Source organism: Oncorhynchus keta, unplaced genomic scaffold (assembly GCF_023373465.1).
Source record: "Oncorhynchus keta strain PuntledgeMale-10-30-2019 unplaced genomic scaffold, Oket_V2 Un_contig_23540_pilon_pilon, whole genome shotgun sequence".
Taxonomy (NCBI): Eukaryota; Metazoa; Chordata; class Actinopteri; order Salmoniformes; family Salmonidae; genus Oncorhynchus; species Oncorhynchus keta.
Genome location: NW_026283437.1, coordinates 19,284 through 42,943, shown reverse-complemented (window position 1 = coordinate 42,943; position 23,660 = coordinate 19,284). Strand labels below are relative to the sequence as shown.

General features: G+C 42.7%; 2 long non-coding RNA genes across 4 annotated transcripts in view; both read right to left on the bottom strand.

Annotated features, from left to right (window-relative positions):
• Nucleotides 1–20,683, bottom strand: part of LOC127921782 (uncharacterized) — a 53,115-nt gene extending 32,432 nt beyond the window's left edge. For all 3 annotated transcript variants that reach the window (XR_008109546.1, XR_008109548.1, XR_008109547.1), the window contains exon 1: nt 20,397–20,683. This is a non-coding gene — a long non-coding RNA (uncharacterized LOC127921782). The remainder of the gene's footprint in view (nt 1–20,396) is intronic.
• LOC127921783 (uncharacterized) lies at nt 7,121–12,814 on the bottom strand. Its single transcript, XR_008109549.1, has 3 exons — nt 12,783–12,814; nt 10,077–10,128; nt 7,121–7,251 (listed from the first exon to the last, which is right to left on the bottom strand). It is a non-coding gene; the product is annotated as an uncharacterized LOC127921783 (long non-coding RNA).
• Nucleotides 20,684–23,660: the final 2,977 nt, after the last annotated feature.

Below are 23,660 nucleotides of genomic sequence, written 5' to 3'. Positions count from 1 at the left end.
GAGAGATATTAACCTGCTGTAGTAGAGAGAGACATTAACCTGCTGTAGTAGAGAGAGAGACATTAACCTGCTGTAGTAGAGAGAGAGACATTAACCTGCTGTAGTAGAGAGAGAGAGACATTAACCTGCTGTAGTAGAGAGAGAGACATTAACCTGCTGTAGTAGAGAGAGACATTAACCTGCTGTAGTAGAGAGAGAGACATTAACCTGCTGTAGTAGAGAGAGAGAGACATTAACCTGCTGTAGTAGAGAGAGAGAGACATTAACCTGCTGTAGTAGAGAGAGAGAGACATTAACCTGCTGTAGTAGAGAGAGACATTAACCTGCTGTAGTAGAGAGAGACATTAACCTGCTGTAGTAGAGAGAGAGACATTAACCTGCTGTAGTAGAGAGAGAGAGAGCATTAACCTGCTGTAGTAGAGAGAGAGAGACATTAACCTGCTGTAGTAGAGAGAGAGAGACATTAACCTGCTGTAGTAGAGAGAGAGAGACATTAACCTGCTGTAGTAGAGAGAGAGACATTAACCTGCTGAAGTAGAGAGAGAGACATTAACCTGCTGAAGTAAGGAGAGAGAGACATTAACCTGCTGTAGTAGAGAGAGAGACATTAACCTGCTGAAGTAGAAAGAGAGAGATACATTAACCTGCTGAAGTAAGGAGAGAGAGACATTAACCTGCTGTAGTAGAGAGAGAGAGAGACATTAACCTGCTGAAGTAGAGAGAGAGAGATATTAACCTGCTGTAGTAGAGAGAGAGAGACATTAACCTGCTGTAGTAGAGAGAGAGACATTAACCTGCTGTAGAGAGAGACATTGACCTGCTGTAGTAGAGAGAGAGAGACATTAACCTGCTGAAGTAAGGAGAGAGAGACATTAACCTGCTGTAGTAGACAGAGAGAGATATTAACCTGCTGTAGTAGAGAGAGAGAGAGAGAGCATTAACCTGCTGTAGTAGAGAGAGAGAGACATTAACCTGCTGAAGTAGAGAGAGAGAGACATTAACCTGCTGAAGTAGAGAGAGAGACATTAACCTGCTGTAGTAGAGAGAGAGAGACATTAACCTGCTGTAGTAGAGAGAGAGACATTAACCTGCTGTATTAGAGAGAGAGACATTAACCTGCTGTAGTAGAGAGAGAGAGACATTAACCTGCTGAAGTAGAGAGAGAGACATTAACCTGCTGTAGTAGAGAGAGAGAGACATTAACCTGCTGTAAGTAGAGAGAGAGACATTAACCTGCTGTAGTAGAGAGAGACATTAACCTGCTGAAGTAAGGAGAGAGAGACATTAACCTGCTGTAGTAGAGAGAGAGAGACATTAACCTGCTGTCGTAGAGAGACAGAGACATTATCCAGCTGTAGTAGAGAGAGAGACATTAATCTGCTGTAGTAGAGAGAGAGAGACATTAACCTGCTGTAGTAGAGAGAGACATTAACCTGCTGTAGTAGAGAGAGAGACATTAACCTGCTGTAGTAGAGAGAGAGAGAGACATTAACCTGCTGAAGTAGAGGAGAGAGCGACATTAACTTGCTGTAGTAGAGAGACAGAGACATTATCCAGCTGTAGTAGAGACAGAGACATTATCCAGCTGTAGTAGAGAGAGAGAGACATTAACCTGCTGTAGTAGAGAGATATTAACCTGCTGTAGTAGAGAGAGAGACATTAACCTGCTGTAGTAGAGAGAGAGACATTAACCTGCTGTAGTAGAGAGAGAGACATTAACCTGCTGTAGTAGACAGAGAGAGACATTAACCTGCTGTAGTAGAGAGAGAGACATTAACCTGCTGAAGTAGAGAGAGACATTAACCTGCTGTAGTAGAGAGAGAGACATTAACCTGCTGTAGTAGAGAGAGAGAGACATTAACCTGCTGTAGTAAGGAGAGAGAGACATTAACCTGCTGTAGTAGAGAGAGAGAGACATTAACCTGCTGTCGTAGAGAGACAGAGACATTATCCTGCTGTAGTAGAGAGAGAGAGACATTTACCTTCTATAGTAGAGAGAGAGAGATATTTACCTGCTATAGTAGAGAGAGAGACATTAACCTTCTGTAGAAGAGAGAGAGACATTAACCTGCTGTCGGAGAGAGAGACATTTACCTGCTGTCGATGAGAGAGAGGCATTAACCTGCTGTAGTAGAGAGAGAGAGACATTTACCTGCTATAGTAGAGAGAGAGAGACATTTACCTGCTATAGTAGAGAGAGAGAGACATTTACCTGCTGTAGTAGAGAGAGACATTAACCTGCTGTAGTAGAGAGAGAGACATTAACCTGCTGTAGTAGAGAGAGAGACATTAACCTGCTGTAGAAGAGAGAGAGACATTAACCTGCTGTAGTAGAGAGAGAGAGACATTAACCTGCTGTAGTAGAGAGAGAGAGACATTAACCTGCTATAGAAGAGAGAGAGAGATATTAACCTGCTGTAGGAGAGAGAGAGAGAGACATTAACCTGCTGTAGTAGAGAGAGAGACATTTACCTGCTGTAGTAGAGAGAGAGAGACATTAACCTGCTGTAGTAGGAGAGAGAGACATTTACCTGCTGTAGTAGAGAGAGAGACATTTACCTGCTGTAGTAGAGAGAGAGACATTTACCTGCTGTAGTAGAGAGAGAGACATTAACCTGCTGGAGTAGAGAGAGACATTAACCTGCTGTAGTAGAGAGAGACATTAACCTGCTGTAGTAGAGAGAGAGAGACATTAACCTGCTGAAGTAAGGAGAGAGAGACATTAACCTGCTGTAGTAGAGAGAGAGAGACATTAACCTGCTGTCGTAGAGAGACAGAGACATTATCCAGCTGTAGTAGAGAGAGAGACATTAATCTGCTGTAGTAGAGAGAGAGAGACATTAACCTGCTGTAGTAGAGAGAGAGATTAACCTGCTGTAGTAGAGAGAGACATTAACCTGCTGTAGTAGAGAGAGAGAGAGACATTAACCTGCTGTAGTAGAGAGAGAGAGAGATATTAACCTGCTGTAGTAGAGAGAGAGATATTAACCTGCTGTAGTAGAGAGAGAGATATTAACCTGCTGTAGTAGAGAGAGAGATTAACCTGCTGTAGTAGAGAGAGATTAACCTGCTGTAGTAGAGAGAGAGACATTAACCTGCTGTAGTAAGGAGAGAGAGACATTAACCTGCTGTAGTAGAGAGAGAGACATTAACCTGCTGTAGTAGAAAGAGAGAGACATTAACCTGCTGAAGTAAGGAGAGAGAGACATTAACCTGCTGTAGTAGAGAGAGAGAGACATTAACCTGCTGAAGTAGAGAGAGAGAGATATTAACCTGCTGTAGTAGAGAGAGAGACATTAACCTGCTGTAGTAGAGAGAGAGAGACATTAACCTGCTGTAGAGAGAGACATTGACCTGCTGTAGTAGAGAGAGAGAGACATTAACCTGCTGTAGTAAGGAGAGAGAGACATTAACCTGCTGTAGTAGACAGAGAGAGAGATATTAACCTGCTGTAGTAGAGAGAGAGAGAGAGAGAGGCATTAACCTGCTGTAGTAGAGAGAGAGACATTAACCTGCTGTAGTAGAGAGAGAGAGACATTAACCTGCTGAGTAGAGAGAGAGACATTAACCTGCTGTAGTAGAGAGAGAGACATTAACCTGCTGTAGTAGAGAGAGAGACATTAACCTGCTTTAGTAGAGAGAGAGACATTAACCTGCTGTAGTAGAGAGAGATATTAACCTGCTGAAGTAGAGAGAGAGACATTAACCTGCTGTAGTAGAGAGAGACATTAACCTGCTGTAGTAGAGAGAGACATTAACCTGCTGTAGTAGAGAGAGAGACATTAACCTGCTGTAGTAGAAAGTGAGAGAGACATTAACCTGCTGTAGTAAGGAGAGAGAGACATTAACCTGCTGAAGTAAGGAGAGAGAGACATTAACCTGCTGTAGTAGAGAGAGAGAGACATTAACCTGCTGTAGTAGAGAGAGAGAGACATTAACCTGCTGTAGTAGAGAGAGAGAGAGAGAGAGAGAGACATTAACCTGCTGAAGTAGAGAGAGAGACATTAACCTGCTGTAGTAGAGAGAGACATTAACCTGCTGAAGTAAGGAGAGAGAGACATTAACCTGCTGTAGTAGAGAGAGAGAGACATTAACCTGCTGTAGTAGAGAGAGACATTAACCTGCTGTAGTAGAGAGAGAGACATTAACCTGCTGTAGTAGAGAGAGAGAGAGACATTAACCTGCTGAAGTAAGGAGAGAGCGACATTAACCTGCTGTAGTAGAGAGACAGAGACATTATCCAGCTGTAGTAGAGAGACAGAGACATTATCCAGCTGTAGTAGAGAGAGAGAGACATTAACCTGCTGTAGTAGAGAGAGAGACATTAACCTGCTGTAGTAGAGAGAGAGACATTAACCTGCTGTAGTAGAGAGAGACATTAACCTGCTGTAGTAGAGAGAGAGACATTAACCTGCTGTAGTAGAGAGAGAGAGACATTAACCTGCTGTAGTAGAGAGAGAGACATTAACCTGCTGTAGTAGAGAGAGAGACATTAACCTGCTGTAGTAGAGAGAGAGACATTAACCTGCTGTAGTAGAGAGAGAGAGACATTAACCTGCTATAGTAGAGAGAGAGAGACATTAACCTGCTGTAGTAGAGAGAGAGAGACATTAACCTGCTGTAGTAGAGAGAGACATCAATCTGCTGTAGTAGAGAGAGAGAGACATTAACCTGCTGTAGTAGAGAGAGAGACCTTAACCTGCTGTAGTAGAGAGAGAGAGATTAACCTGCTGTAGTAGAAGAGAGAGACATTAACCTGCTGTAGTAGAGAGAGAGACATTAACCTGCTGTAGTAGAGAGAGAGACATTAACCTGCTGTAGTAGAGAGAGAGAGACATTAACCTGCTGTCGTAGAGAGAGAGACATTAACCTGCTGTAGTAGAGAGAGAGAGACATTAACCTGCTGTAGTAGAGAGAGAGAGACATTAACCTGCTGTAGTAGAGAGACATTAACCTGCTGTAGTAGAGAGAGAGACATTAACCTGCTGTAGTAGAGAGAGAGACATTAACCTGCTGTAGTAGAGAGAGAGACATTAACCTGCTGTAGTAGAGAGAGAGAGAGAGACATTAACCTGCTGTAGTAGAGAGACATTAACCTGCTGTAGTAGAGAGAGAGAGAGAGACATTAACCTGCTGTAGTAGAGAGAGACATTAACCTGCTGTAGTAGAGAGAGAGATTAACCTGCTGTAGTAGAGAGAGACATTAACCTGCTGTAGTAGAGAGAGACATTAACCTGCTGTAGTAGAGAGAGAGATTAACCTGCTGTAGTAGAGAGAGACATTAACCTGCTGTAGTAGAGAGAGAGACATTAACCTGCTGTAGTAGAGAGAGAGACATTAACCTGCTGTAGAGAGAGACATTGACCTGCTGTAGTAGAGAGAGAGAGACATTAACCTGCTGAAGTAAGGAGAGAGAGACATTAACCTGCTGTAGTAGACAGAGAGAGAGATATTAACCTGCTGTAGTAGAGAGAGAGAGAGAGAGAGGCATTAACCTGCTGTAGTAGAGAGAGAGAGACATTAACCTGCTGAAGTAGAGAGAGAGAGACATTAACCTGCTGAAGTAGAGAGAGAGACATTAACCTGCTGTAGTAGAGAGAGAGAGACATTAACCTGCTGTAGTAGAGAGAGAGACATTAACCTGCTTTATTAGAGAGAGAGACATTAACCTGCTGAAGTAGAGAGAGAGACATTAACCTGCTGAAGTAGAGAGAGAGAGAGACATTAACCTGCTGTAGTAGAGAGAGAGAGATTAACCTGCTGAAGTAGAGAGAGAGACATTAACCTGCTGTAGTAGAGAGAGACATTAACCTGCTGAAGTAAGGAGAGAGAGACATTAACCTGCTGTAGTAGAGAGAGAGAGACATTAACCTGCTGTCGTAGAGAGACAGAGACATTATCCAGCTGTAGTAGAGAGAGAGACATTAATCTGCTGTAGTAGAGAGAGAGAGAGACATTAACCTGCTGTAGTAGAGAGAGACATTAACCTGCTGTAGTAGAGAGAGAGACATTAACCTGCTGTAGTAGAGAGAGAGAGAGACATTAACCTGCTGAAGTAAGGAGAGAGCGACATTAACTTGCTGTAGTAGAGAGACAGAGACATTATCCAGCTGTAGTAGAGACAGAGACATTATCCAGCTGTAGTAGAGAGAGAGAGAGACATTAACCTGCTGTAGTAGAGAGAGAGATTAACCTGCTGTAGTAGAGAGAGACATTAACCTGCTGTAGTAGAGAGAGAGACATTAACCTGCTGTAGTAGAGAGAGAGACATTAACCTGCTGTAGTAGACAGAGAGAGACATTAACCTGCTGTAGTAGAGAGAGAGACATTAACCTGCTGTAGTAGAGAGAGACATTAACCTGCTGTAGTAGAGAGAGACATTAACCTGCTGTAGTAGAGAGAGAGAGACATTAACCTGCTGAAGTAAGGAGAGAGAGACATTAACCTGCTGTAGTAGAGAGAGAGAGACATTAACCTGCTGTCGTAGAGAGACAGAGACATTATCCAGCTGTAGTAGAGAGAGAGACATTAATCTGCTGTAGTAGAGAGAGAGAGACATTAACCTGCTGTAGTAGAGAGAGAGACCTTAACCTGCTGTAGTAGAGAGAGACATTAACCTGCTGTAGTAGAGAGAGAGACATTAGCCTGCTGTAGTAGAGAGAGAGAGAGGCATTAACCTGCTGTAGTAGAGAGAGAGAGACATTAACCTGCTGAAGTAGAGAGAGAGAGATATTAACCTGCTGTAGTAGAGAGAGAGAGACATTAACCTGCTGTAGTAGAGAGAGAGACATTAACCTGCTGAAGTAGAGAGAGAGACATTAACCTGCTGAAGTAAGGAGAGAGAGACATTAACCTGCTGTAGTAGAGAGAGAGACATTAACCTGCTGTAGTAGAAAGAGAGAGACATTAACCTGCTGTAGTAGAGAGAGAGAGACATTAACCTGCTGTAGTAGAGAGAGAGAGACATTAACCTGCTGTAGTAGAGAGAGAGAGAGACATTAACCTGCTGTAGTAGAGAGAGAGACATTAACCTGCTGTAGTAGAGAGAGACATTAACCTGCTGTAGTAGAGAGAGACATTAACCTGCTGTAGTAGAGAGAGAGACATTAACCTGCTGTAGTAGAGAGAGAGAGACATTAACCTGCTGTAGTAGAGAGAGAGACATTAACCTGCTGTAGTAGAGAGAGACATTAACCTGCTGTAGTAGAGAGAGACATTAACCTGCTGTAGTAGAGAGAGAGAGACATTAACCTGCTGTAGTAGAGAGAGAGAGACATTAACCTGCTGTAGTAGAGAGAGAGAGACATTAACCTGCTGTCGTAGAGAGACAGAGACATTATCCAGCTGTAGTAGAGAGAGAGACATTAATCTGCTGTAGTAGAGAGAGAGAGACATTAACCTGCTGTAGTAGAGAGAGACCTTAACCTGCTGTAGTAGAGAGAGACATTAACCTGCTGTAGTAGAGAGAGAGACATTAACCTGCTGTAGTAGAGAGAGAGAGAGGCATTAACCTGCTGTAGTAGAGAGAGAGAGACATTAACCTGCTGAAGTAGAGAGAGAGAGATTTAACCTGCTGTAGTAGAGAGAGAGAGACATTAACCTGCTGTAGTAGAGAGAGAGACATTAACCTGCTGAAGTAGAGAGAGAGACATTAACCTGCTGAAGTAAGGAGAGAGAGACATTAACCTGCTGTAGTAGAGAGAGAGACATTAACCTGCTGTAGTAGAAAGAGAGAGAGACATTAACCTGCTGAAGTAAGGAGAGAGAGACATTAACCTGCTGTAGTAGAGAGAGAGAGAGACATTAACCTGCTGAAGTAGAGAGAGAGAGATATTAACCTGCTGTAGTAGAGAGAGAGAGACATTAACCTGCTGTAGTAGAGAGAGAGACATTAACCTGCTGTAGAGAGAGACATTGACCTGCTGTAGTAGAGAGAGAGAGACATTAACCTGCTGTAGTAAGGAGAGAGAGACATTAACCTGCTGTAGTAGACAGAGAGAGAGATATTAACCTGCTGTAGTAGAGAGAGAGAGAGAGAGAGGCATTAACCTGCTGTAGTAGAGAGAGAGAGACATTAACCTGCTGAAGTAGAGAGAGAGAGACATTAACCTGCTGAAGTAGAGAGAGAGACATTAACCTGCTGTAGTAGAGAGAGAGAGACATTAACCTGCTGTAGTAGAGAGAGAGACATTAACCTGCTTTAGTAGAGAGAGAGACATTAACCTGCTGTAGTAGAGAGAGATATTAACCTGCTGAAGTAGAGAGAGAGACATTAACCTGCTGTAGTAGAGAGAGACATTAACCTGCTGTAGTAGAGAGAGACATTAACCTGCTGTAGTAGAGAGAGAGACATTAACCTGCTGTAGTAGAAAGTGAGAGAGACATTAACCTGCTGAAGTAAGGAGAGAGAGACATTAACCTGCTGAAGTAAGAGAGAGAGACATTAACCTGCTGTAGTAGAGAGAGAGAGACATTAACCTGCTGTAGTAGAGAGAGAGAGACATTAACCTGCTGTAGTAGAGAGAGAGAGAGAGAGAGAGAGACATTAACCTGCTGAAGTAGAGAGAGAGACATTAACCTGCTGTAGTAGAGAGAGACATTAACCTGCTGAAGTAAGGAGAGAGAGACATTAACCTGCTGTAGTAGAGAGAGAGAGACATTAACCTGCTGTAGTAGAGAGAGACATTAACCTGCTGTAGTAGAGAGAGAGACATTAACCTGCTGTAGTAGAGAGAGAGAGACATTAACCTGCTGAAGTAAGGAGAGAGCGACATTAACTTGCTGTAGTAGAGAGACAGAGACATTATCCAGCTGTAGTAGAGAGACAGAGACATTATCCAGCTGTAGTAGAGAGAGAGAGACATTAACCTGCTGTAGTAGAGAGAGAGAGATTAACCTGCTGTAGTAGAGAGAGAGACATTAACCTGCTGTAGTAGAGAGAGAGACATTAACCTGCTGTAGTAGAGAGAGAGACATTAACCTGCTGTAGTAGACAGAGAGAGACATTAACCTGCTGTAGTAGAGAGAGAGACATTAACCTGCTGAAGTAGAGAGAGAGAGTAGAGAGACATTAACCTGCTGTAGTAGAGAGAGAGACATTAACCTGCTGTAGTAGAGAGAGAGAGACATTAACCTGCTGAAGTAGAGAGAGAGAGACATTAACCTGCTGTAGTAGAGAGAGAGAGGCATTAACCTGCTGTAGTAGAGAGAGAGACATCAATCTGCTGTAGTAGAGAGAGAGAGACATTAACCTGCTGTCGTAGAGAGAGAGACCTAACCTGCTGTAGTAGAGAGAGAGAGAGACATTAACCTGCTGTAGTAGAGAGAGACATTAACCTGCTGTAGTAGAGAGAGAGACATTAACCTGCTGAAGTAGAGAGAGAGACATTAACCTGCTGTAGTAGAGAGAGAGAGACATTAACCTGCTGTAGTAGAGAGAGAGACCTTAACCTGCTGTAGTAGAGAGAGAGAGACATTAACCTGCTGTAGTAGAGAGAGAGAGACATTAACCTGCTGTAGTAGAGAGAGAGACATTAATCTGCTGTAGTAGAGAGAGAGACATTAACCTGCTGTAGTAGAGAGAGAGACCTTAACCTGCTGTAGTAGAGAGAGAGACATTAACCTGCTGTAGTAGAGAGAGAGAGAGAGACATTAACCTGCTGTGGTAGAGAGAGAGAGACATTAACCTGCTGTAGTAGAGAGAGACATTAACCTGCTGTAGTAGAGAGAGACATTAACCTGCTGTAGTAGAGAGAGAGACATTAACCTGCTGTAGTAGAGAGAGAGACATTAACCTGCTGTAGTAGAGAGAGACATTAACCTGCTGTAGTAGAGAGAGAGACATTAACCTGCTGTAGTAGAGAGAGACATTAACCTGCTGTAGTAGAGAGAGACATTAACCTGCTGTAGTAGAGAGAGAGACATTAACCTGCTGTAGTAGAGAGAGAGAGAGACATTAACCTGCTGTAGGAGAGAGAGACATTAACCTGCTGTAGTAGAGAGAGAGAGACATTAACCTGCTGTAGTAGAGAGAGAGAGACATTAACCTGCTGTAGTAGAGAGAGAGAGACATTAACCTGCTGTAGTAGAGAGAGACATTAACCTGCTGTAGTAGAGAGAGACATTAACCTGCTGTAGTAGAGAGAGACATTAACCTGCTGTAGTAGAGAGAGAGATATTAACCTGCTGAAGTAAGGAGAGAGAGACATTAACCTGCTGTAGTAGAGAGAGAGAGACATTAACCTGCTGTCGTAGAGAGACAGAGACATTATCCAGCTGTAGTAGAGAGAGAGACATTAATCTGCTGTAGTAGAGAGAGACATTAACCTGCTGTAGTAGAGAGAGACATTAACCTGCTGTAGTAGAGAGAGAGAGAGACATTAACCTGCTGAAGTAAGGAGAGAGAGACATTAACTTGCTGTAGTAGAGAGAGAGAGACATTATCCAGCTGTAGTAGAGAGAGAGAGACATTAACCTGCTCTAGTAGAGAGAGAGACATTAACCTGCTGAAGTAGAGAGAGAGAGACATTAACCTGCTGTAGTAGAGAGAGAGAGAGACATTAACCTGCTGAAGTAGAGAGAGAGATATTAACCTGCTGTAGTAGATAGAGAGACATTAACCTGCTGTAGTAGAGAGAGAGAGACATTAACCTGCTGAAGTAGAGAGAGAGACATTAACCTGCTGTAGTAGAGAGAGAGACATTAATCTGCTGTAGTAGAGAGAGAGAGACATTAACCTGCTGTAGTAGAGAGAGAGACCTTAACCTGCTGTAGTAGAGAGAGAGAGACATTAACCTGCTGTAGTAGAGAGAGAGACATTAATCTGCTGTAGTAGAGAGAGAGACATTAACCTGCTGTAGTAGAGAGAGAGACCTTAACCTGCTGTAGTAGAGAGAGAGACATTAACCTGCTGTAGTAGAGAGAGAGAGAGAGACATTAACCTGCTCTAGTAGAGAGAGAGAGACATTAACCTGCTGAAGTAGATAGAGAGACATTAACCTGCTGTAGTAGAGAGAGAGAGACATTAACCTGCTGTAGTAGAGAGAGAGACATTAACCTGCTGTAGTAGAGAGAGAGACATTAACCTGCTGTAGTAGAGAGAGACATTAACCTGCTGTAGTAGAGAGAGAGACATTAACCTGCTGTAGTAGAGAGAGACATTAACCTGCTGTAGTAGAGAGAGACATTAACCTGCTGTAGTAGAGAGAGAGACATTAACCTGCTGTAGTAGAAAGAGAGAGACATTAACCTGCTGTAGTAGAGAGAGAGACATTAACCTGCTGTAGTAGAGAGAGACATTAACCTGCTGTGGTAGAGAGAGAGAGATATTAACCTGCTGTAGTAGAGAGAGAGAGAGATTTAACCTGCTGTAGTAGAGAGAGAGATATTAACCTGCTGAAGTAGAGAGAGAGACATTAACCTGCTGTAGTAGAGAGAGACATTAACCTGCTGTAGTAGAGAGAGAGACATTAACCTGCTGAAGTAAGGAGAGAGAGACATTAACCTGCTGTAGTAGAGAGAGAGAGAGAGACATTAACCTGCTGTAGTAGAGAGACAGAGACATTAACCTCCAGCTGTAGTAGAGAGACAGAGACATTATCCAGCTGTAGTAGAGAGAGAGAGACATTAACCTGCTCTAGTAGAGAGAGAGACATTAACCTGCTGAAGTAGAGAGAGAGAGACATTAACCTGCTGTAGTAGAGAGAGAGAGAGACATTAACCTGCTGAAGTAGAGAGAGAGATATTAACCTGCTGTAGTAGATAGAGAGACATTAACCTGCTGTAGTAGAGAGAGAGAGACATTAACCTGCTGAAGTAGAGAGAGAGACATTAACCTGCTGTAGTAGAGAGAGAGACATTAATCTGCTGTAGTAGAGAGAGAGAGAGACATTAACCTGCTGTAGTAGAGAGAGACCTTAACCTGCTGTAGTAGAGAGAGACATTAACCTGCTGTAGTAGAGAGAGAGACATTAACCTGCTGTAGTAGAGAGAGAGAGAGAGACATTAACCTGCTCTAGTAGAGAGAGAGAGAGAGGCATTAACCTGCTGTAGTAGAGAGAGAGAGACATTAACCTGCTGTAGTAGAGAGAGAGACATTAACCTGCTGTAGTAGAGAGAGATATTAACCTGCTGAAGTAGAGAGAGAGACATTAACCTGCTGAAGTAGATAGAGAGACATTAACCTGCTGTAGTAGAGAGAGAGAGACATTAACCTGCTGTAGTAGAGAGAGAGACATTAACCTGCTTTAGTAGAGAGAGAGACATTAACCTGCTGTAGTAGAGAGAGATATTAACCTGCTGAAGTAGAGAGAGAGACATTAACCTGCTGTAGTAGAGAGAGACATTAACCTGCTGTAGTAGAGAGAGACATTAACCTGCTGTAGTAGAGAGAGAGACATTAACCTACTGTAGTAGAAAGAGAGAGAGACATTAACCTGCTGAAGTAAGGAGAGAGAGACATTAACCTGCTGTAGTAGAGAGAGAGAGAGACATTAACCTGCTGAAGTAGAGAGAGAGAGATATTAACCTGCTGTAGTAGAGAGAGAGAGACATTAACCTGCTGTAGTAGAGAGAGATATTAACCTGCTGAAGTAGAGAGAGAGACATTAACCTGCTGTAGTAGAGAGAGAGAGAGACATTAACCTGCTGAAGTAGAGAGAGAGAGATATTAACCTGCTGTAGTAGAGAGAGAGAGACATTAACCTGCTGTAGTAGAGAGAGATATTAACCTGCTGAAGTAGAGAGAGAGACATTAACCTGCTGTAGTAGAGAGAGACATTAACCTGCTGTAGTAGAGAGAGAGAGACATTAACCTGCTGTAGTAGAGAGAGAGACACATTAACCTGCTGAAGTAAGGAGAGAGAGACATTAACCTGCTGTCGTAGAGAGACAGAGACATTATCCAGCTGTAGTAGAGAGAGAGACATTAATCTGCTGTAGTAGAGAGAGACATTAACCTGCTGTAGTAGAGAGAGACATTAACCTGCTGTAGTAGAGAGAGAGACATTAACCTGCTGAAGTAAGGAGAGAGAGACATTAACCTGCTGTAGTAGAGAGACAGAGACATTATCCAGCTGTAGTAGAGAGACAGAGACATTATCCAGCTGTAGTAGAGAGAGAGAGACATTAACCTGCTCTAGTAGAGAGAGAGAGAGACATTAACCTGCTGAAGTAGAGAGAGAGAGACATTAGCCTGCTGTAGTAGAGAGAGAGAGAGGCATTAACCTGCTGTAGTAGAGAGAGAGAGACATTAACCTGCTGAAGTAGAGAGAGAGAGATATTAACCTGCTGTAGTAGAGAGAGAGACATTAACCTGCTGTAGTAGAGAGAGAGACATTAACCTGCTGAAGTAGAGAGAGAGACATTAACCTGCTGAAGTAAGGAGAGAGAGACATTAACCTGCTGTAGTAGAGAGAGAGACATTAACCTGCTGTAGTAGAAAGAGAGAGACATTAACCTGCTGAAGTAAGGAGAGAGAGACATTAACCTGCTGTAGTAGAGAGAGAGACATTAACCTGCTGAAGTAGAGAGAGAGAGATATTAACCTGCTGTAGTAGAGAGAGAGAGACATTAACCTGCTGTAGTAGAGAGAGAGACATTAACCTGCTGTAGAGAGAGACATTGACCTGCTGTAGTAGAGAGAGAGAGACATTAACCTGCTGAAGTAAGGAGAGAGAGACATTAACCTGCTGTAGTAGACAGAGAGAGAGATATTAACCTGCTGTAGTAGAGAGAGAGAGAGAGAGAGAGGCATTAACCTGCTGTAGTAGAGAGAGAGAGACATTAACCTGCTGAAGTAGAGAGAGAGAGACATTAACCTGCTGAAGTAGAGAGAGAGACATTAACCTGCTGTGGTAGAGAGAGAGAGACATTAACCTGCTGTAGTAGAGAGAGAGACATTAACCTGCTGTAGTAGAGAGAGACATTAACCTGCTGTAGTAGAGAGAGACATTAACCTGCTGTAGTAGAGAGAGAGACATTAACCTGCTGTAGTAGAGAGAGACATTAACCTGCTGTAGTAGAGAGAGACATTAACCTGCTGTAGTAGAGAGAGAGACATTAACCTGCTGTAGTAGAAAGAGAGATTAACCTGCTGTAGTAGAGAGAGAGAGACATTAACCTGCTGTAGTAGAGAGAGAGAGAGAGAGAGAGAGAGAGACATTAACCTGCTGAAGTAGAGAGAGAGACATTAACCTGCTGTAGTAGAGAGAGACATTAACCTGCTGTAAGTAACCTGGAGAGAGAGACACTAACCTGCTGTAGTAGAGAGAGAGAGACATTAACCTGCTGTAGTAGAGAGAGACATTAACCTGCTGTAGTAGAGAGAGAGACATTAACCTGCTGTAGTAGAGAGAGAGAGAGACATTAACCTGCTGAAGTAAGGAGAGAGCGACATTAACTTGCTGTAGTAGAGAGACAGAGACATTATCCAGCTGTAGTAGAGAGACAGAGACATTATCCAGCTGTAGTAGAGAGAGAGAGACATTAACCTGCTGTAGTAGAGAGAGAGATATTAACCTGCTGTAGTAGAGAGAGAGACATTAACCTGCTGTAGTAGAGAGAGAGACATTAACCTGCTGTAGTAGAGAGAGAGACATTAACCTGCTGTAGTAGAGAGAGAGAGACATTAACCTGCTGTAGTAGAGAGAGAGACATTAACCTGCTGTAGTAGAGAGAGAGACATTAACCTGCTGTAGTAGAGAGAGAGACATTAACCTGCTGTAGTAGAGAGAGAGAGACATTAACCTGCTGAAGTAGAGAGAGAGAGATATTAACCTGCTGTAGTAGAGAGAGAGACATTAACCTGCTGTAGTAGAGAGAGAGACATCAATCTGCTGTAGTAGAGAGAGAGAGACATTAACCTGCTGTCGTAGAGAGAGAGACCTTAACCTGCTGTAGTAGAGAGAGAGAGACATTAACCTGCTGTAGTAGAGAGAGAGAGACATTAACCTGCTGTAGTAGAGAGAGAGACATTAACCTGCTGAAGTAGAGAGAGAGACATTAACCTGCTGTAGTAGAGAGAGAGAGACATTAACCTGCTGTCGTAGAGAGAGAGACCTTAACCTGCTGTAGTAGAGAGAGAGAGACATTAACCTGCTGTAGTAGAGAGAGAGAGACATTAACCTGCTGTAGTAGAGAGAGAGACATTAATCTGCTGTAGTAGAGAGAGACATTAACCTGCTGTAGTAGAAAGAGAGATTAACCTGCTGTAGTAGAGAGAGAGACATTAACCTGCTGTAGTAGAGAGAGAGAGACATTAACCTGCTGTAGTAGAGAGAGAGAGACATTAACCTGCTGTAGTAGAGAGAGAGACATTAACCTGCTGTAGTAGAGAGAGACATTAACCTGCTGTAGTAGAGAGAGACATTAACCTGCTGTAGTAGAGAGAGACATTAACCTGCTGTAGTAGAGAGAGACATTAACCTGCTGTAGTAGAGAGAGAGACATTAACCTGCTGTAGTAGAGAGAGACATTAACCTGCTGTAGTAGAGAGAGACATTAACCTGCTGTAGTAGAGAGAGAGACATTAACCTGCTGTAGTAGAGAGAGAGAGAGACATTAACCTGCTGTAGTAGAGAGAGAGAGAGACATTAACCTGCTGTAGTAGAGAGAGAGAGAGACATTAACCTGCTGTAGTGGAGAGAGAGAGAGATATTAACCTGCTGTAGTAGAGAGAGAGAGAGACATTAACCTGCTGTAGTAGAGAGAGATATTAACCTGCTGAAGTAGAGAGAGAGACATTAACCTGCTGTAGTAGAGAGAGACATTAACCTGCTGTAGTAGAGAGAGAGATATTAACCTGCTGAAGTAAGGAGAGAGAGACATTAACCTGCTGTAGTAGAGAGAGAGAGACATTAACCTGCTGTCGTAGAGAGACAGAGACATTATCCAGCTGTAGTAGAGAGAGAGACATTAATCTGCTGTAGTAGAGAGAGACATTAACCTGCTGTAGTAGAGAGAGACATTAACCTGCTGTAGTAGAGAGAGAGAGAGACATTAACCTGCTGAAGTAAGGAGAGAGAGACATTAACTTGCTGTAGTAGAGAGACAGAGACATTATCCAGCTGTAGTAGAGAGAGAGAGACATTAACCTGCTCTAGTAGAGAGAGAGACATTAACCTGCTGAAGTAGAGAGAGAGAGACATTAACCTGCTGTAGTAGAGAGAGAGACAGACATTAACCTGCTGAAGTAGAGAGAGAGATATTAACCTGCTGTAGTAGATAGAGAGACATTAACCTGCTGTAGTAGAGAGAGAGAGACATTAACCTGCTGAAGTAGAGAGAGAGACATTAACCTGCTGTAGTAGAGAGAGAGACATTAATCTGCTGTAGTAGAGAGAGAGAGACATTAACCTGCTGTAGTAGAGAGAGAGACCTTAACCTGCTGTAGTAGAGAGAGAGAGACATTAACCTGCTGTAGTAGAGAGAGAGACATTAATCTGCTGTAGTAGAGAGAGAGACATTAACCTGCTGTAGTAGAGAGAGAGACCTTAACCTGCTGTAGTAGAGAGAGAGACATTAACCTGCTGTAGTAGAGAGAGAGAGAGAGACATTAACCTGCTCTAGTAGAGAGAGAGAGACATTAACCTGCTGAAGTAGATAGAGAGACATTAACCTGCTGTAGTAGAGAGAGAGAGACATTAACCTGCTGTAGTAGAGAGAGAGACATTAACCTGCTTTAGTAGAGAGAGAGACATTAACCTGCTGTAGTAGAGAGAGATATTAACCTGCTGAAGTAGAGAGAGAGACATTAACCTGCTGTAGTAGAGAGAGACATTAACCTGCTGTAGTAGAGAGAGACATTAACCTGCTGTAGTAGAGAGAGAGACATTCACCTGCTGTAGTAGAAAGAGAGAGAGACATTAACCTGCTGAAGTAAGGAGAGAGAGACATTAACCTGCTGTAGTAGAGAGAGAGAGAGACATTAACCTGCTGAAGTAGAGAGAGAGAGATATTAACCTGCTGTAGTAGAGAGAGAGAGAGACATTAACCTGCTGTAGTAGAGAGAGAGATATTAACCTGCTGAAGTAGAGAGAGAGACATTAACCTGCTGTAGTAGAGAGAGACATTAACCTGCTGTAGTAGAGAGAGAGACATTAACCTGCTGAAGTAAGGAGAGAGAGACATTAACCTGCTGTAGTAGAGAGAGAGAGACATTAACCTGCTGTCGTAGAGAGACAGAGACATTATCCAGCTGTAGTAGAGAGACAGAGACATTATCCAGCTGTAGTAGAGAGAGAGAGACATTAACCTGCTCTAGTAGAGAGAGAGACATTAACCTGCTGAAGTAGAGAGAGAGAGACATTAACCTGCTGTAGTAGAGAGAGAGAGAGACATTAACCTGCTGAAGTAGAGAGAGAGATATTAACCTGCTGTAGTAGATAGAGAGACATTAACCTGCTGTAGTAGAGAGAGAGAGACATTAACCTGCTGAAGTAGAGAGAGAGACATTAACCTGCTGTAGTAGAGAGAGAGACATTAATCTGCTGTAGTAGAGAGAGAGAGAGACATTAACCTGCTGTAGTAGAGAGAGAGACCTTAACCTGCTGTAGTAGAGAGAGACATTAACCTGCTGTAGTAGAGAGAGAGACATTAACCTGCTGTAGTAGAGAGAGAGAGAGAGAGACATTAACCTGCTCTAGTAGAGAGAGAGAGAGAGGCATTAACCTGCTGTAGTAGAGAGAGAGAGACATTAACCTGCTGTAGTAGAGAGAGAGACATTAACCTGCTGTAGTAGAGAGAGATATTAACCTGCTGAAGTAGAGAGAGAGATTAACCTGCTGAAGTAGATAGAGAGACATTAACCTGCTGTAGTAGAGAGAGAGAGACATTAACCTGCTGTAGTAGAGAGAGAGACATTAACCTGCTTTAGTAGAGAGAGAGACATTAACCTGCTGTAGTAGAGAGAGATATTAACCTGCTGAAGTAGAGAGAGAGACATTAACCTGCTGTAGTAGAGAGAGACATTAACCTGCTGTAGTAGAGAGAGACATTAACCTGCTGTAGTAGAGAGAGAGACATTAACCTACTGTAGTAGAAAGAGAGAGAGACATTAACCTGCTGAAGTAAGGAGAGAGAGACATTAACCTGCTGTAGTAGAGAGAGAGAGACATTAACCTGCTGAAGTAGAGAGAGAGAGATTAACCTGCTGTAGTAGAGAGAGAGAGACATTAACCTGCTGTAGTAGAGAGAGATATTAACCTGCTGAAGTAGAGAGAGAGACATTAACCTGCTGTAGTAGAGAGAGAGAGAGACATTAACCTGCTGAAGTAGAGAGAGAGAGATATTAACCTGCTGTAGTAGAGAGAGAGAGACATTAACCTGCTGTAGTAGAGAGAGATATTAACCTGCTGAAGTAGAGAGAGAGACATTAACCTGCTGTAGTAGAGAGAGACATTAACCTGCTGTAGTAGAGAGAGAGAGACATTAACCTGCTGTAGTAGAGAGAGAGACACATTAACCTGCTGAAGTAAGGAGAGAGAGACATTAACCTGCTGTCGTAGAGAGACAGAGACATTATCCAGCTGTAGTAGAGAGAGAGACATTAATCTGCTGTAGTAGAGAGAGACATTAACCTGCTGTAGTAGAGAGAGACATTAACCTGCTGTAGTAGAGAGAGAGACATTAACCTGCTGAAGTAAGGAGAGAGAGACATTAACTTGCTGTAGTAGAGAGACAGAGACATTATCCAGCTGTAGTAGAGAGACAGAGACATTATCCAGCTGTAGTAGAGAGAGAGAGACATTAACCTGCTCTAGTAGAGAGAGAGAGAGACATTAACCTGCTGAAGTAGAGAGAGAGAGACATTAACCTGCTGTAGTAGAGAGAGAGAGACATTAACCTGCTGAAGTAGAGAGAGAGATATTAACCTGCTGTAGTAGATAGAGAGACATTAACCTGCTTTAGTAGAGAGAGAGATACATTAACCTGCTGAAGTAGAGAGAGAGACATTAACCTGCTGTAGTAGAGAGAGACATTAACCTGCTGTAGTAGAGAGAGAGACATTAACCTGCTTTAGTAGAGAGAGAGACATTAACCTGCTGTAGTAGAGAGAGATATTAACCTGCTGAAGTAGAGAGAGAGACATTAACCTGCTGAAGTAGATAGAGAGACATTAACCTGCTGTAGTAGAGAGAGAGAGACATTAACCTGCTGTAGTAGAGAGAGAGACATTAACCTGCTTTAGTAGAGAGAGAGACATTAACCTGCTGTAGTAGAGAGAGATATTAACCTGCTGAAGTAGAGAGAGAGACATTAACCTGCTGTAGTAGAGAGAGACATTAACCTGCTGTAGTAGAGAGAGACATGAACCTGCTGTAGTAGAGAGAGAGACATTAACCTACTGTAGTAGAAAGAGAGAGAGACATTAACCTGCTGAAGTAAGGAGAGAGAGACATTAACCTGCTGTAGTAGAGAGAGAGAGAGACATTAACCTGCTGAAGTAGAGAGAGAGAGATATTAACCTGCTGTAGTAGAGAGAGAGAGACATTAACCTGCTGTAGTAGAGAGAGATATTAACCTGCTGAAGTAGAGAGAGAGACATTAACCTGCTGTAGTAGAGAGAGAGAGAGACATTAACCTGCTGAAGTAGAGAGAGAGATATTAACCTGCTGTAGTAGAGAGAGAGAGACATTAACCTGCTGTAGTAGAGAGAGATATTAACCTGCTGAAGTAGAGAGAGAGACATTAACCTGCTGTAGTAGAGAGAGACATTAACCTGCTGTAGTAGAGAGAGAGAGACATTAACCTGCTGTAGTAGAGAGAGAGACACATTAACCTGCTGAAGTAAGGAGAGAGAGACATTAACCTGCTGTCGTAGAGAGACAGAGACATTATCCAGCTGTAGTAGAGAGAGAGACATTAATCTGCTGTAGTAGAGAGAGACATTAACCTGCTGTAGTAGAGAGAGACATTAACCTGCTGTAGTAGAGAGAGAGACATTAACCTGCTGAGTAAGGAGAGAGAGACATTAACTTGCTGTAGTAGAGAGAGAGACATTATCCAGCTGTAGTAGAGAGACAGAGACATTATCCAGCTGTAGTAGAGAGAGAGAGACATTAACCTGCTCTAGTAGAGAGAGAGAGACATTAACCTGCTGAAGTAGAGAGAGAGAGACATTAACCTGCTGTAGTAGAGAGAGAGAGAGACATTAACCTGCTGAAGTAGAGAGAGAGATATTAACCTGCTGTAGTAGAGAGAGACATTAACCTGCTGTAGTAGAGAGAGACATTAACCTGCTGTAGTAGAGAGAGAGACATTAACCTGCTGTAGTAGAGAGAGACATTAACCTGCTGTAGTAGAGAGAGAGACATTAACCTGCTGTAGTAGAGAGAGAGACATTAACCTGCTGTAGTAGAGAGAGACATTAACCTGCTGTAGTAGAGAGAGACATTAACCTGCTGTAGTAGAGAGAGACATTAACCTGCTGTAGTAGAGAGAGACATTAACCTGCTGTAGTAGAGAGAGACATTAACCTGCTGTAGTAGAGAGAGAGAGATATTAACCTGCTGTGGTAGAGAGAGAGAGACATTAACCTGCTGTAGTAGAGAGAGACATTAACCTGCTGTAGTAGAGAGAGACATTAACCTGCTGTGGTAGAGAGAGAGAGACATTAACCTGCTGTAGTAGAGAGAGAGAGACATTAACCTGCTGTAGTAGAGAGAGACATTAACCTGCTGTAGTAGAGAGAGATATTAACCTGCTGAAGTAGAGAGAGAGACATTAACCTGCTGTAGAGAGAGACATTGACCTGCTGTAGTAGAGAGAGAGAGACATTAACCTGCTGAAGTAAGGAGAGAGAGACATTAACCTGCTGTAGTAGAGAGAGAGAGACATTAACCTGCTGTAGTAGACAGAGAGAGAGATATTAACCTGCTGTAGTAGAGAGAGAGAGATTTAACCTGCTGTAGTAGAGAGAGAGAGACATTAACCTGCTGAAGTAGAGAGAGAGACATTAACCTGCTGTAGTAGAGAGAGATATTAACCTGCTGAAGTAGAGAGAGAGACATTAACCTGCTGTAGTAGAGAGAGACATTAACCTGCTGTAGTAGAGAGAGACATTAACCTGCTGTAGTAGAGAGAGAGATTAACCTGCTGTAGTAGAAAGAGAGAGAGACATTAACCTGCTGAAGTAAGGAGAGAGAGACATTAACCTGCTGTAGTAGAGAGAGAGAGAGACATTAACCTGCTGAAGTAGAGAGAGAGAGATATTAACCTGCTGTAGTAGAGAGAGAGAGAGACATTAACCTGCTGTAGTAGAGAGAGAGATATTAACCTGCTGAAGTAGAGAGAGAGACATTAACCTGCTGTAGTAGAGAGAGACATTAACCTGCTGTAGTAGAGAGAGAGACATTAACCTGCTGAAGTAAGGAGAGAGAGACATTAACCTGCTGTAGTAGAGAGAGAGAGACATTAACCTGCTGTCGTAGAGAGACAGAGACATTATCCAGCTGTAGTAGAGAGACAGAGACATTATCCAGCTGTAGTAGAGAGAGAGAGACATTAACCTGCTCTAGTAGAGAGAGACATTAACCTGCTGAAGTAGAGAGAGAGAGACATTAACCTGCTGTAGTAGAGAGAGAGAGAGACATTAACCTGCTGAAGTAGAGAGAGAGATATTAACCTGCTGTAGTAGATAGAGAGACATTAACCTGCTGTAGTAGAGAGAGAGAGACATTAACCTGCTGAAGTAGAGAGAGAGACATTAACCTGCTGTAGTAGAGAGAGAGACATTAATCTGCTGTAGTAGAGAGAGAGAGACATTAACCTGCTGTAGTAGAGAGAGAGACCTTAACCTGCTGTAGTAGAGAGAGACATTAACCTGCTGTAGTAGAGAGAGAGACATTAACCTGCTGTAGTAGAGAGAGAGAGAGAGACATTAACCTGCTCTAGTAGAGAGAGAGAGAGAGGCATTAACCTGCTGTAGTAGAGAGAGAGAGACATTAACCTGCTGTAGTAGAGAGAGAGACATTAACCTGCTGTAGTAGAGAGAGATATTAACCTGCTGAAGTAGAGAGAGAGACATTAACCTGCTGAAGTAGATAGAGAGACATTAACCTGCTGTAGTAGAGAGAGAGAGACATTAACCTGCTGTAGTAGAGAGAGAGACATTAACCTGCTTTAGTAGAGAGAGAGACATTAACCTGCTGTAGTAGAGAGAGATATTAACCTGCTGAAGTAGAGAGAGAGACATTAACCTGCTGTAGTAGAGAGAGACATTAACCTGCTGTAGTAGTAGAGAGACATTAACCTGCTGTAGTAGAGAGAGAGACATTAACCTACTGTAGTAGAAAGAGAGAGAGACATTAACCTGCTGAAGTAAGGAGAGAGAGACATTAACCTGCTGTAGTAGAGAGAGAGAGAGACATTAACCTGCTGAAGTAGAGAGAGAGAGATATTAACCTGCTGTAGTAGAGAGAGAGAGACATTAACCTGCTGTAGTAGAGAGAGATATTAACCTGCTGAAGTAGAGAGAGAGACATTAACCTGCTGTAGTAGAGAGAGACATTAACCTGCTGTACTAGAGAGAGAGAGACATTAACCTGCTGAAGTAAGGAGAGAGAGACATTAACCTGCTGTAGTAGAGAGAGAGAGACATTAACCTGCTGTAGTAGAGAGAGAGACACATTAACCTGCTGAAGTAAGGAGAGAGAGACATTAACCTGCTGTCGTAGAGAGACAGAGACATTATCCAGCTGTAGTAGAGAGAGAGACATTAATCTGCTGTAGTAGAGAGAGACATTAACCTGCTGTAGTAGAGAGAGACATTAACCTGCTGTAGTAGAGAGAGAGACATTAACCTGCTGAAGTAAGGAGAGAGAGACATTAACTTGCTGTAGTAGAGAGACAGAGACATTATCCAGCTGTAGTAGAGAGACAGAGACATTATCCAGCTGTAGTAGAGAGAGAGAGACATTAACCTGCTCTAGTAGAGAGAGAGAGAGACATTAACCTGCTGAAGTAGAGAGAGAGAGACATTAACCTGCTGTAGTAGAGAGAGAGAGAGACATTAACCTGCTGAAGTAGAGAGAGAGATATTAACCTGCTGTAGTAGATAGAGAGACATTAACCTGCTGTAGTAGAGAGAGACATTAACCTGCTGTAGTAGAGAGAGAGACATTAACCTGCTGTAGTAGAGAGAGACATTAACCTGCTGTAGTAGAGAGAGACATTAACCTGCTGTAGTAGAGAGAGAGACATTAACCTGCTGTAGTAGAGAGAGAGATTAACCTGCTGTAGTAGAGAGAGACATTAACCTGCTGTAGTAGAGAGAGACATTAACCTGCTGTAGTAGGGAGAGACATTAACCTGCTGTAGTAGAGAGAGACATTAACCTGCTGTAGTAGAGAGAGACATTAACCTGCTGTAGTAGAGAGAGACATTAACCTGCTGTAGTAGAGAGAGACATTAACCTGCTGTAGTAGAGAGAGAGAGATATTAACCTGCTGTAGTAGAGAGAGAGAGACATTAACATGCTGTAGTAGAGAGAGATATTAACCTGCTGAAGTAGAGAGAGAGACATTAACCTGCTGTAGTAGAGAGAGAGAGAGACATTAACCTGCTGAAGTAGAGAGAGAGAGATATTAACCTGCTGTAGTAGAGAGAGATAGACATTAACCTGCTGTAGTAGAGAGAGATATTAACCTGCTGAAGTAGAGAGA